The sequence below is a fragment of the Lepisma saccharinum genome, chromosome 6 (genome assembly GCF_977018435.1).
Source record: "Lepisma saccharinum chromosome 6, izLepSacc3.1, whole genome shotgun sequence".
In the NCBI taxonomy this organism is placed as follows: Eukaryota; Metazoa; Arthropoda; class Insecta; order Zygentoma; family Lepismatidae; genus Lepisma; species Lepisma saccharinum.
Window position 1 is genome coordinate 87,639,814 of NC_139234.1, and position 12,863 is coordinate 87,652,676.

Consider the following 12,863-nt stretch of genomic DNA (forward strand, 5'->3'; position numbering starts at 1 on the left):
GGGTAGGGGTAGGTTTGGGGTGTAATCAGAAACATAAGCTCTTCTCTAATATTTTGATGAAGTACTTTCTTCTGAGCGCACATCCTGTTTTTCTGCTGAGCGTACATGCAATCCAGACCGCAGCGCCATGCCTCCCGGCGCGGCGGCGGAATTGTCTGGAACTAATCGATGTTGGAAATGCTCTGCTCGAAATATTGATCCCACCCATACTGCAGCGCCATGCCCCAGCGCGGCACTCTCTGGAACTAATCGATGTCAATAAGACTGCTGATAGAACTGCCGGAGCTCTGCTAATAAAACTCAGGAGGCAATAGAACTACCGCTCCAAATATTGATCCTACTGTTGCCGCTACCAGCACCGCGCTGCGGGGATCTGAGGAACTTGCTCAAGTATTAATCCCACCTCGGTGCTGGTAGCACCGCGCTGCGGGGATCTAAGGAACTTGCTCAAGTATTAATCCGGCAATAAAACTGGGAGCTGTTGAGAACTTAGGTCGGAAGATATTAATTCCCCCGGCAGGCAGGCAGTTCTCAACAGGGGTAACTTGAAATTTTGTATACATATTCTACTAGAGATTCTCTATATTTTATGTGTCTGTAATTTTTATAAATAGAATTTTCTGAAAAATACAATATTAACAAAATTTTGAAATCTATACATGCTAGGGCACTATAACAGTTACTATACTTAAAATATCATACAATATCAAGAGGGGCATATTTTTGACAGGTTTATGGACAACAATCTCTCAGAAGTGCCTTTTATAAGTATAGCCTCATCAATCTGAGGGGGTCATACTTTCTGAGAGATTCCCGAGGGCATTTTTACAAAAATCTTGGATTAGAGGGGATTCCACACTTGAGCAAAAAGCTCATTTGGGCATGTTGAGCCTGTTTTAAGTATAGCAAAACTGCTTAAGGGGGGGTTCATACTTTCTACACTTGTAAGTGGTGCTGTCCCCACCACAAACCCCACTACTTCGCTTCCTCGACTCCCTGAGGTTCCTCCCGGCCAGCCTCGATGCTCTCGCGGGGAAGCTCACCGACGAGCAAACACTCATCACCTCTGCGAATTTTCCGAACTTGGACGCCGGTCTCTTCAGGCGTAAGGGGGTCTACCCCTACGAATACGTCACGGACCCTACCAAGTTCGCGGAGACGTCGCTACCTCCTCGAGCAAACTTCTATAGCAAGCTGCGAGGCTCGGACATATCTGAGGATGACTATAACCATGCCCAGTCCATGTGGCGCGAGCTGGATTGCCAAAATCTCGGGGACTACCACGATGCGTACCTCAAACTGGATGTGACGCTCCTCGCCGACGTGTTCCAGGCGTTTCGTGCAACTGCGAAGACCATCTACAAGCTGGACCCTGTATACTTCTACAGTCTTCCCGGACTGGCTTGGTCGGCCATGCTTCTTCTTACGAAAATCAGGCTTGAGCTTCTTTCGGACGTGGACATGATGCTGTTCGTGGAACGTGCCGTGCGGGGTGGAATGGTCCAGGTGCCGCTGCGATACGCACGCGCCAACAATCACCACATGGCCACCGGTTACGACCCTTCGCAACCGTCCAGCTACATCATGCACACGGACGTCAACAACCTCTACGGATACTGCATGATGCAGCCACTCCCCTTTGGAGGCTTCGAGTGGGCCGATCCCTCCAACTTCGACGTTGAAGGTTTCGACGATTCGGAAGGCGGATTTTTTGCCGAGGTGGACATCGAGTTCTCCGAGAAGGTGCAGGATTTGTTCTGCGATCTTCCGCCAGTCCCGGAATTCAAATGCCCACCCGGCTCGAACCAAGCAAAGCTCATCATGGACTTCGTGCCCAAAGAGCGTTATGTCCTGCACTACCAAAACCTCCGGTGGTTGATGAAGCGGGGGGTTACCGTCCGCACGGTACATCGAGTTTTGATGTTCGAGCATTCTCCATGGATGAGGCCATACATCGAGCTCAACACCGAACATCGCACAGTCGCCACTTCTGATTTCGATCGCGATTTCTTCAAGTTAATGAACAATGCGGTGTTCGGGAAAACTATGGAGAATGTGCGAAATCGTGTGGATGTGAGGTTAATATCAAACAAAGCACAATGTCGCAGGCTCGTAGCAAACCCGTTATTCAAATCATGGACCATTTACAATGAGCAGCTGGCTCTGATTCACATGAAGCGAGGTGAGGTGAGGCTCACCAAGCCCATCTACGTTGGAGTCACGGTTCTGGATCTGAGCAAGCTACACATGTTCGAGACGTACTACGACATATTACGTGCACACTACGACCACAACATCTCGCTTCTCTACATAGACACGGACAGTTTAATATACCAGGTTCACACAGCCGACGCGTACAAGGATATGGCCACGGTTCCATCTTTGGTTGACCTTTTCGACACCTCGGGCTATCCCCAGCCGAACCGATACGGCATCCTGGCTCACAACAAGATGGTGGCCGGCAAACTCAAAGACGAGAAGAAAGGTGATGTGGCTCTCGAGGATGTCGGTCTTCGCTCCAAAACCTATGCTATTCAGGCAGAAGGATCCATCACGAAAAAGGCTAAGGGTGTGGACAGGCGGGTCGTCCGAGAGTTACTCGAGATAAAGCATTACCGCGAAGCCCTTATAAATGGGACGTCAATTGCAGGAGTGGAGCAGCGCATCCAGAGCGTCGACCATGTGTTGACAACCAACCAGGTGAGAAAGGTTGCCCTGGACGCACGCGACGACAAGAGGCGCGTTCTGAAATGTGGGATTCACACGCTCCCATGGGGCCACCATCGTCTAAAAATTAGTTTCGAATGTGGTAAATGGCATGTACGTATGTATGTATGTATGAAAAAAACAATTTATGTAACAGAAGTTCTAATTTAATATAGCCAAAATATTAGAACAATAGTGTTTATCTTCAAATGCAAAAAAAAAACAGGTGGAGGTTTGGAATTTTTAGCGGGACTAACTCCCTGCCGCGCCCTACGGGGTGAATATGGGGCACACGCAGGGCCAAAGGGGAAGTTCCTTTGTGCGTTCAAGTGTGATTTATTATAAATGCATTAAAATTATTTTTTTTTATTATTTTTTTATTCAAGATTATTCTCACAAATGTAAGAAGGTGTTCCTCGCAGTACATCCTAAACATTGCGTTGCAGGTTAATCTAATATTTGAACCTGCGGTCAGTATAATTTTTTGAGAATTATGTGATTTTTTTTTACTTAAAACTGTTCGGTCACTCTTTCATTTTTGACATCATACACAAAAGACTTCTCTGCAATCAGGATGACGCTGCACAGAGTATCGGCAGGCAGCGCGTCGTGGAACTCGCACACGACCTTGATGTTGGTTCGATCGTTGACCACCACCTGCTTTCTCTTAGATGTGTTGATGACGAACATCGGCCTGCGTGTTTTGAATTCGCTGGGCGCGTAGTACACGTCCACGCTTCCCTCGGTCACGCGTTTGTAAGCCGTGTAAGCTTCGTAAAGTTTGAGGTAATCGTTTTTGGTCATGTCGAGGTTGTAATTCTCGCGCGGGAACACTTCGTTGCGTCCGTTCTTCAGATAAACGTTCTTGATCTTGCAGTCGTCGAATTTGCTGGAATCTTTTTCCTGGTTGTTATCGCGTCCGGTCAGAAAGAGCACCACGACGAAATCTGGCATGTCGAACTGTATGTTGTTGAACTGCGTCGTCACGTCGAATTCCATGTGACTTCCCGATGCCATCTTCTGCACGCACTGGTAACCGTGAAAGTGAATCGGCACCTGCGGACTTTTCAAGATCTCCGCTTTGTACTTGAGGGCGTAGTTCGTTTCGTATTCCACCACCGGCATTCTCAATTCCATGCTCCGGATGACGCACTTGGCCGCTTCGGGTAAAGTGTTGGGCAGCGGCGTGGTGCCGTCCGGACCCAAAGTAGCGTATCGCATCAGTGCGTCGTTGTCGTTGGCCGCTCTTCGAAACGTGACGCGCAGTCCTCCCTTCCACATGATCTCCTTGTAGTCCGAGAAGAAACCAGGCAGCAGACGCATGGGAAAGAGCACCGTGTGACTTGTCGTCGATATTTTGGTCCCGGCTTCGAATCCCCCGGCCTGATAGTACGCTGCGTCCGTTTTGGATAATTTCAACGTTCCCACTGCCGTCGACGTGATGCCTGGATAATCTATTCTGTCGATGACGGTGTTGTGTTTCCTCACCTCCACCTGCGATAACAGGTGAGGCACGAAGTTGTCCACGAGTATCAAGTTTGCTGCTGCGGGAAACGCGTCTCCGCTTTCCTTCTTCACCACGTCGAATTGAAGGTAGAGGTCCGCTCTGTGAGGATGAACGAACCCGTCGCCTACGTCCACGTCGTATTCGATCTCCCTGTTCGCTTCGTTCAGATTGGCGAACGTGCGACGGTTGGGAGGGAAAGATTGCAATTCGTAACTTTCGATTTGCTCCATTTCACTATGTGTGTTATTTATTATACGTTGATCTCCACGATGGCCGTCGTAGTGGCACCTGCGAAATCCACCACGTCTCCTTTCTCGTTCGTCACCACCAACTCTATGTCGTCTATGCGGTTGCGACATACTGGAAAATAGATCGGCGAAGAGGGCGTGTAGATGATCGGTTCCATGAACTCGGAACTTGGTTTGAAAGTGGCTATGATTCCCGTCTGCTTGTGACTTCCTAATAATCCGTCCGAAGATTTCGTGATCATGCCTTCCGCCACGTTGCAGTGTACGTTCAGAGTCTCTATGGCCAAGAATTTAGGAATGTTGGTTGCTACGTGCTTGATGCCAGCTTCGAGTTTTGGGTGGTTGTTCTCGAAACCTAAAAGTTTTCCCATGGTGCCCAGGTCCACGGTCTCCGTCGCGGATAGGATTTCCACTCTGTGCGTGACCGAATTTTGAGAAAGGTACGTGCCTTTGGTTAATTGAGCTTGCAAAGTGGAAAGATTGTATTGGCCTGGCGTGACGACGATGTGTTCGCTTCCGACGCTAATTTTGTTGTTGTGCTGCGTGACGTTAGGTATGAGGTACATGCTGTAGAATGCACGCAGAGCCACGGATTTAGGATAGACGATGTCGTCGTGCAGCGTGAGTTTCAAGATTGAAGATTCGCTCGTGAGATGGAACACGCCCATCCTAGTGATGCTGTTTGAGGTTCCACAATGCTTTCTGGAAATCCTCGATCGTAGGGTTATTTATTTTAGAGAGAAACGCGAGCACGGAGAGGCAGAGATGACCGCAGTTCACGTCTTCGAAATTTTGAATGCGTTCGTCGTTGTAGTATATAGAGGTTTTGTTCGTTTTCAGATAATGAATTAAATTTGTAGGTGGAACACCTCCGAAAGAATCGAAAACGAATGCTTTATCATTATTTTTGTGGTAACATATCCAATGCGTGCCTGGATTTTCTTGACCGTCCAAGTTGACTACTCCGCATTCTCTTCTTTTAACGCTTGAAGGTAACGAGTCGGACATGAAAACTCCTCTGAAGTCTTTGATTTGTAACGGATCGATCAGAGATTCAATATCTCGTTTGGTGAGTGCTGTTGTTTCTTTTTTTTAAACTTTTTCATCACGCCCTTGCCTCCTTTTTTCTCCATGGCCAGGTTGTGACGTTTCTGTTCTTCCAATTCCGCCTTGTTCTTCTTCGAGTCGATGACGGTTTTCGCGATGGCGGCACTTCCGCCAGCTAAACTTCCAACGGCCTCCAATGCTGCCAGGATGGCCGGGATGCTGAATATGAAACCTCCGACCTTTTGCTGTTTCCGCGAACGCTGCAAGCGTCTCAATTGAGGTGTGCTGAGAAGTAATTTCATTCCGTGTCCTTTGCTCAAGCAAGAACGTTTCTTCTCGCGTTGTTTCTTGGTGAGTAACCCATCGAGGGCACCTAGATTTTTAAGATTGGAGTATGGTATCTGGTACACGACACCCTTGGGCTTCATGTTGATGCTCTATGTGTTATTTTTACGGTATGTTATTTATATATATATTCTGAGATTTTTCTCGTGTAGTTTTTTTACGGTATGTTATTTATATATAAATGTTCTGAGATTTTTTTTTACGGCCTCTCAGTCGTTACACAAATTCTATTACGTGCTTCGTTTTCTTGCCAAGAAGTTCCTTTGTCCCCTTGTACACGATTCGAGTTTTGTTCTCGATTAAAATAGATAGCTTCTCGTCGGATAACATGTTAGCGTATCGATCTGGTAAAAATAGACTGTATTGTGCGTTGAGCAACAGGCGTACCTTGGGACCATACTGGGTAGAAACGATTGAACCGGAAGTTATCGTGTAAGGTTTGTCGACTTCCAATTCCTGAATTTTTACATATTCGACTGACAAATTTAGCATTTGTTTTAATGCTTGGAGATCACTCATTTTTTCAGTTGTCAGAGTGTTAGAGAGAAATTTAATTGTTTTTCACGATGTGTGTTATTTATATATACCGAAGATTATTTTTTTATGATGTGTGTTATTTATATATCAAGTTTTTTTTTGACACGTATATATATATATTATTATTTTTAACAGAGAAAAAAGTACGTGCTTCGGAAACGTGATGATGTGCGTAATGATATCCTCCGTCTCCTGCTTAGACTTGCGCCTACATCCTCACAATCGCCGTTTACTGCATGTTTAAATATTTTACATAGTAGCTCTGGCGGCAAATCAGTTATGCAAGCCATGTTGTTTTTTACTCTATGTTATTTATATACCCCACCCCAATTTTTGTTTCGTGTTCATGGCGATGGTGGTACCCAGTGCGGCGACCCGTTCACCCAACGATGCGTCTCTGCTCACGAACCTTTCGAAAGCTGCATGTTCCAATTTTTTGTCTGCTTCTTGACGTGCGTCCAGATCCGTCTGCGTGGTGTTGTAGGCGATGTCGTGATCTTTGCATGCGGCGTCCAACGGATTCACACCCTTGTCTCCTCTCTCCAATCTTTTCTCGAGTTTGGTACCCGGTCCGCAGTACTGGTAGCCAGGTAGATGCATCTCGAAAGGTAACTTGTTGATGATGTCGTTCACGAGTCCTTTTCCCTCGGCCACGTTCCAGAATTTCGGAGGCAGCGTGTTGATGATTTTGATCAGGTAACCTATGCCCTTGTCGTCGTTCACGATGAAGTTGGAAAGTTTCGTGCTGATCATGTCCACGATGCCAACCTTCTCGTTGTAGAAATTACGGTTGCCTGCATTCTCTTCGCCGGCTATCACCAACAATCGGTCCACGAGTTTCCTAACGTCGTCCACCCAAACGAATTCTTTGGGTAACGTGTTGTAGCGTTTGACGCCGCTGCCTGTTTTGACCTGGTTCCAAATCGGTTTGATGAGATTCCTGTACTTCTCGCCGCTGCTCGATTTCACCCTATTCTGCGAGGCGTCGTTGTTCTGGTACAAGGCATCCGTCATGATCAGAATTTCCTTGTAACTCTGGTAATCTTCGTCGGTGTAATCTTTCGGCTGCTTTTTGGCAACGAGTTCCCACAGTCCCACCGTACCCGGATACCTGGTCCAACTATCCTTCTCGCCTAAATTAACTTTAATGTCGTTGCCTTCGAAGGTCACCTTCGATTTCCCAATCTTCCACACCACACCACCGCCTTCGTTGGTTTCCATGCTGGGATACAATCCGAACACTTCATCCTTGTCGAATTTCCCCGTACTCAGGTAGTCTCGTGCCAAAGGACCCAACTCGATTTTATCCGAAGACGACGACGTGCTACCTATGGCTCGACGTCGTGCCGGTGCATCCTTCAGTTCGAACGGTGTCGAAGAAATGCTCGAAATGGGCGTGGGTACGGCGTAACTTTTAGCTGCGAGCGGTACGAGTTCGTTGATCAAATTTTTATTTTGTTCCGTGACACTTTTAATTTCTTTACCTAGACCGCTGATGGCATCGATCACAGGTTGATCCTGACGTTTCTTCTCTTCGTAGAATCCGCGATTCTCGGATTTCCAACCTTTGAAGCGTTTCGTGAGGTAATCGCGAAGCTTGAGATTTTCGTCCTCGATTTTTCGTTTCGTCATGACGTTATTTATATACGTCGTTTCTCACAACGTTGCAACGTTTAGAAAGTCGTTGATTTTGTTTCTGTATTTTCCGTCGTTGGGTTTCCTCGTCATGTCGATCGTCGCGAATCCGAAATCGTCACCGTTCCAGCAAGTAGAGCAGCAGCCTTCCGAAAATTGATTGTAGTTCATGTCTCCGCCTACGTAGTCATCGTACGCGTGCTTGAGGTTGGTGTGATCTTGACGAAACAAACATATGAAATTAGCGTTGTCGCGTACTAGCTGTTTTGGAATTTTGGAAAACGTTTGAGCTAGGTAGAAACAATCCATTCCTTTGTGACGACCTTGCGTGAAAAAGTTGCGAATTTCATTTTGATTTTCCAGGATCGCGTCGTCGAACACAACGACTGAATTTTCACGACAATCGTCGAGTGGTTTTATTTCCGAGGCGAACGTTGCAATGTCCAGACCATGGTACAGTTTCATCAGTTGCTGGTAATTGGATTGCTCCAAACTTTTCGAGAACACGTACAGGTGCTTGTTCTTCCAATCTAACCAATTCGGTGCGAGGAGAAAATTGTCCACGAGCAGTGTCGTTTTCCCACACCCCGAAGGACCTACGATCAGACAGCGGATGCTGTCGGGAAGCAACTCGCCGTTCTTTTTCTTCGTTTGACTTTCCGGATCCGGTAGACGCTTCACCACGTTCCACGTACTCACAAGATCACTTCGTTCGCGTCGATCCAACTCTTTTCCGGAAGTCCCAGCCATTTGACAAACAGTTTGTCACCTTTCCTACGCAATACTTTCTCGATGAGGTACGTGTCGGGGTGTTTCGTTTTAGAGAGTTCCTCTTCGTAAAATCTTCCTTTCAAAATCTCGCCGCTACTATCTTTTATTATATACGTGTGTCGGTTTCCGGGTAAAACTCGAACCACCGTAAAGAGTTCCGTGCTCCAATTTTTTGTGAATCCCTTCTCGAAGGTGCGTTTGAATTTGCTGATCCTCACCCGGTCTCCAATTTTGAATTTAGCTTTTTTTGTCGTGGGTGTGTACTTTGGACAGTAAACTGTAGAAATCAAACGCTGCTCGTCAGATTTCGTAACGTCAGCTGGCTTCATGCCTATCGTTCTGTGTACCGTATCATTATAGGTGTCGACGAGTTCCGGCAGGATGTCGACCCATTTGTAATTTCCCCGAAGCGTGAATCGTTTCCACATGTGTGTTTTCAAGGTTCGATTGAATCTTTCCACGATGCTGGCTTTGATGTGACTGAAGGTCGAATAATGTCGAATGCCATGTTTTTGAATAAACTTTTGGAATACGGCGTTGTAAAATTCTTTACCGTTGTCCGTGTGCAGAAACCGAGGTCGTCTGTCGCTTTCGCGAAAAAATAATTTGAATGCTTCCGTGACGCACGATCCCGTTTTCTCCTTCAAAGGTAGAGCCCATGCGAATTTCGAAAACGTGTCTATGACGGTGAGGAGGTACTTGTTACCCTTGTTCCATTTATGTACGTTTTTCAAATTGCCGCTGCTCATCTCCAGGAGGTCGCTTTGCCAGAGGTCGTCGATGCCCTTTGTTACTACAGCCAAACGTTCGTAGTTGCGGCGTGCAGGTTTATGCAATTCTTCGACGATGGCTTGCCTAGACATTTTTTTGTTTAGAGATTACGTTTGAAGAGAAGCACCAGCGTGATGGGATTCAAAGAGGGTGGCACCTCGCTCGTGTTTTGAATGATCAGCTTATCGCCGGCACTCACGTCGAAAACGGTGAGATCTTCGTCTTCGTGTATTTCATATATGTTGCGCGTTTCGTTCCAACGTGCCAGAGGAATGTTTCCCGCTTTCTGGACACCACGATTCGATATTAAGGTCATGGTGGGAACGCTAGCTTTTCTGCCGTGAGACCAGTACGAAAATTCGTTTATCTGAATCGTGCCATCGAGGAGAAACTTGTAGTACGGATGATAAGGATGCAACATGTACAGTTTGTTACCTTCGACGAACGTGGAGATTCTCTGTTGATTGGGAACGCTGTTGATTTCGATGGCTTGCAAGGTGAACAATTTGGCGAATTTAGTGTCGAAGGTGACGAGATTACTGTGAACTTGTCCGAGTTTATTTTCGATGGGCAGCAAATGCTCGATTATGGTATCCGTTACGGTAGAAAACGACGGTTTCATTTTCACTTCCACGTTCAACTGCTTGTAGTTTTCGTTGAGTTCTTGCAACTTGGCACCGAAAGAGGCCAGCGTCGATTCCTGCGTGGATTCCAGCACTCCAACTTGATCTCTGACGTTGACGACGATGTTCTGAAGGTTCTCGACTTGATTCAATTTCGAGCTCTTCTCGGTAAGATCGTTCACGATGCTTCGCATCTCTGTAAACTGCGTGTGAAGGTCGGCGACGCTCTGCGAAGTGGGCAGCGTCGACACCAGCGAACTAATTTCGTCTCGAATCTGTTCCACGTTCGCCGTTTCCGTTTCCAGTCGTTTCAGCATACGTGATATGTTCCTTTTCAAAGCGTGCAATTCTTTGGAGGTGGGGAGATTGGCCACCCTACTCTCGAGATCGCTCAACGAACTTTTGATGTCGCTCGAATCGGATAGTGCCGTCACCGCCGTTTTCAATTTTTCCAAATCTTCGCTCGAAGGCACGCTCGTCCGTAACGATTCCAAGTCACCCTGTATGTTGTCGAGTACGTGATGAAAATGAGCGAGATTCGTTTCGACGTTCAAATTTTCTAAATATTCGATCTTCTGCTGAACCGTGCTCAACGTGTCTTGAATGCTCGTCAACGCTCTCGCTTCAGCGTGAATATTTTTAATTTCTTCGTTGATCAATTCCAGAGACGCCTGAAGCGTAGCGATGGTGGTTTGAATGTGTTCGAAACTCGATACGCCTCCAATTGAATTTTTATGTTCGCGACGCTTTTACCGATGACCTGCAGTTCGTCTGACGATGGTAGGTTCGTCATGGTATCTTCCAAAGTCTGCAACTTGGATTTAATTTCTTCCAACGTGCTGGTGAATTCTTCTTGTAATTTGGAAACGACGACGTGCAAGCGTTCTGCGTCTATATCGTTCACGACGGTTTGAAGTTCAGAGAAATTCTTTTCGATTGCAGAAGTTCGTTCTTCGATTTCGAGTTTCAATTTTTCCAAATCTTCATTTTTCGATTGAAATTGCTGTAATTTGGCCAAATCATTTTGAAGCGAATCCACGCTCAACTGTATATTTTGAACGCTGTCGTAAGAAGGTACGTCGACATAATTTTTTATCAGCGTCTTCAGTTCGGAATCGATTTTCAGAATGGGGTCGAGACATTGCGTTTGGAGCGTAGCGATTTCCGACTCTAAACTTTTGTTTAAGGTCTCCTGCAAAGCAATCAAATCGCTCCTCAACTTCTTAACTCGAATATCCAACATGAGAATCTCTTCTGCATGGTCTACACGCTTGGTGTTGCCGAAAATATCGTTAGGCATTTTTGGTTAACGGTTATTTATAATAGGATAGACGATTCGTAATTCTACGAAGAGAGGAATAAGTTTGTCATAATCTCCGAGGAGTTCCACGTACAGGTAATCTCCTGCGGAAACATCGTACGTAATGTTAGAAAGCATCTTGTCGTGCTTGATTCGAAAAATATTCTTGCCGGTAGAAATTTTGATTTCGCCTGCGTTCACCGGATTCACGGTGATTTGAAGTTTCCCGTCGATCGGAATTTCGTAGAAATGTAAATTGTTATTAAAAACATAAAACATCTTGCCCACATCGTCATTCAGTTTCGTCCAAATGCTGTTGAGATGAACAATCAGTAAACCATTAAGTTTAGATAACACGGAAGGTAAGAGGTTATTGAAATTTGGCGGTGCAGTCTCCATGTTGATCTGTTTGCGGAAGCCAAAAAGATTCATTGTTCTTGTTAGTTATTTAAGAATACAAGCGCGCGCGCGCGTGTGTGTGTGCGTGTGTGTGTGGCACATCGTTCCCCCGAGAGAGGTTACAAAAGTCACGATATACGGAGTTGGAAAATTACGATATGGCGCATTCGCTTATTACTGTTGCCAGCCGTAGGTCTCTCTCTCTCTTCATCTTACAGCAACGTTGGCATCTCTATTTTTTAGTTGCAGGTGGTTTGCCAACACACTCTAGTTAATAATGCTACATATTATACGCACGCACGCACACACATACTGTGTTGCCATCCACCCACCTCTCTCTTTTACGGCAGTACCAACTCTCCTTGCGCAGTATATGTAGGTTGGCAAAAATTGGTTTATGCACTGTAAGGCAAGCCTCAAGCAAAGTTGCCAGCTCCTTGCTTTAGGTTAGGTTAGACCAAAAAAGCTGTAGGTAGGCTGTCGGTTGTTTAACTCTCCCCTTTCTCTCTCTCCTCTCTCTTTTTTGTAAAAAGCTATGGTAAAAGCAGTAGGTTGGCAACCTTGCTTTATGCACTGTAAGGCAAGCCTCAAGCAAGGTTGCCAGCTCCTTGTTTTAGGTGGTTAGACCGAAAAAAAAAACCTTGGTGATTTTTTTCGAGTAAGGTGTTGGCAACACTGCGAGAAAATAAGGCTTATGCCTTACAAGAGCAAACCATTAAGAAGCCTCAAGCAAGATTGCCAGCTCCTTGCTTTAGGTTAGGTTAGACTAAAAAAAACCTTGGTGATTTTTTTTTTCGAGTGAGGAGTTGGCAACACTGTGAGATAATGGGGCTCATGCCTTACAAGAGAAATCCATTAAGGCGAGCCCCACCGAGCCCCATTTTCGGTTTGTGAACCCGTGCACTTCCCCTACTCCCCTCTTTATTTATTTTATCGTTGCACATATAATATTAATTAATAACAACATTAATTAA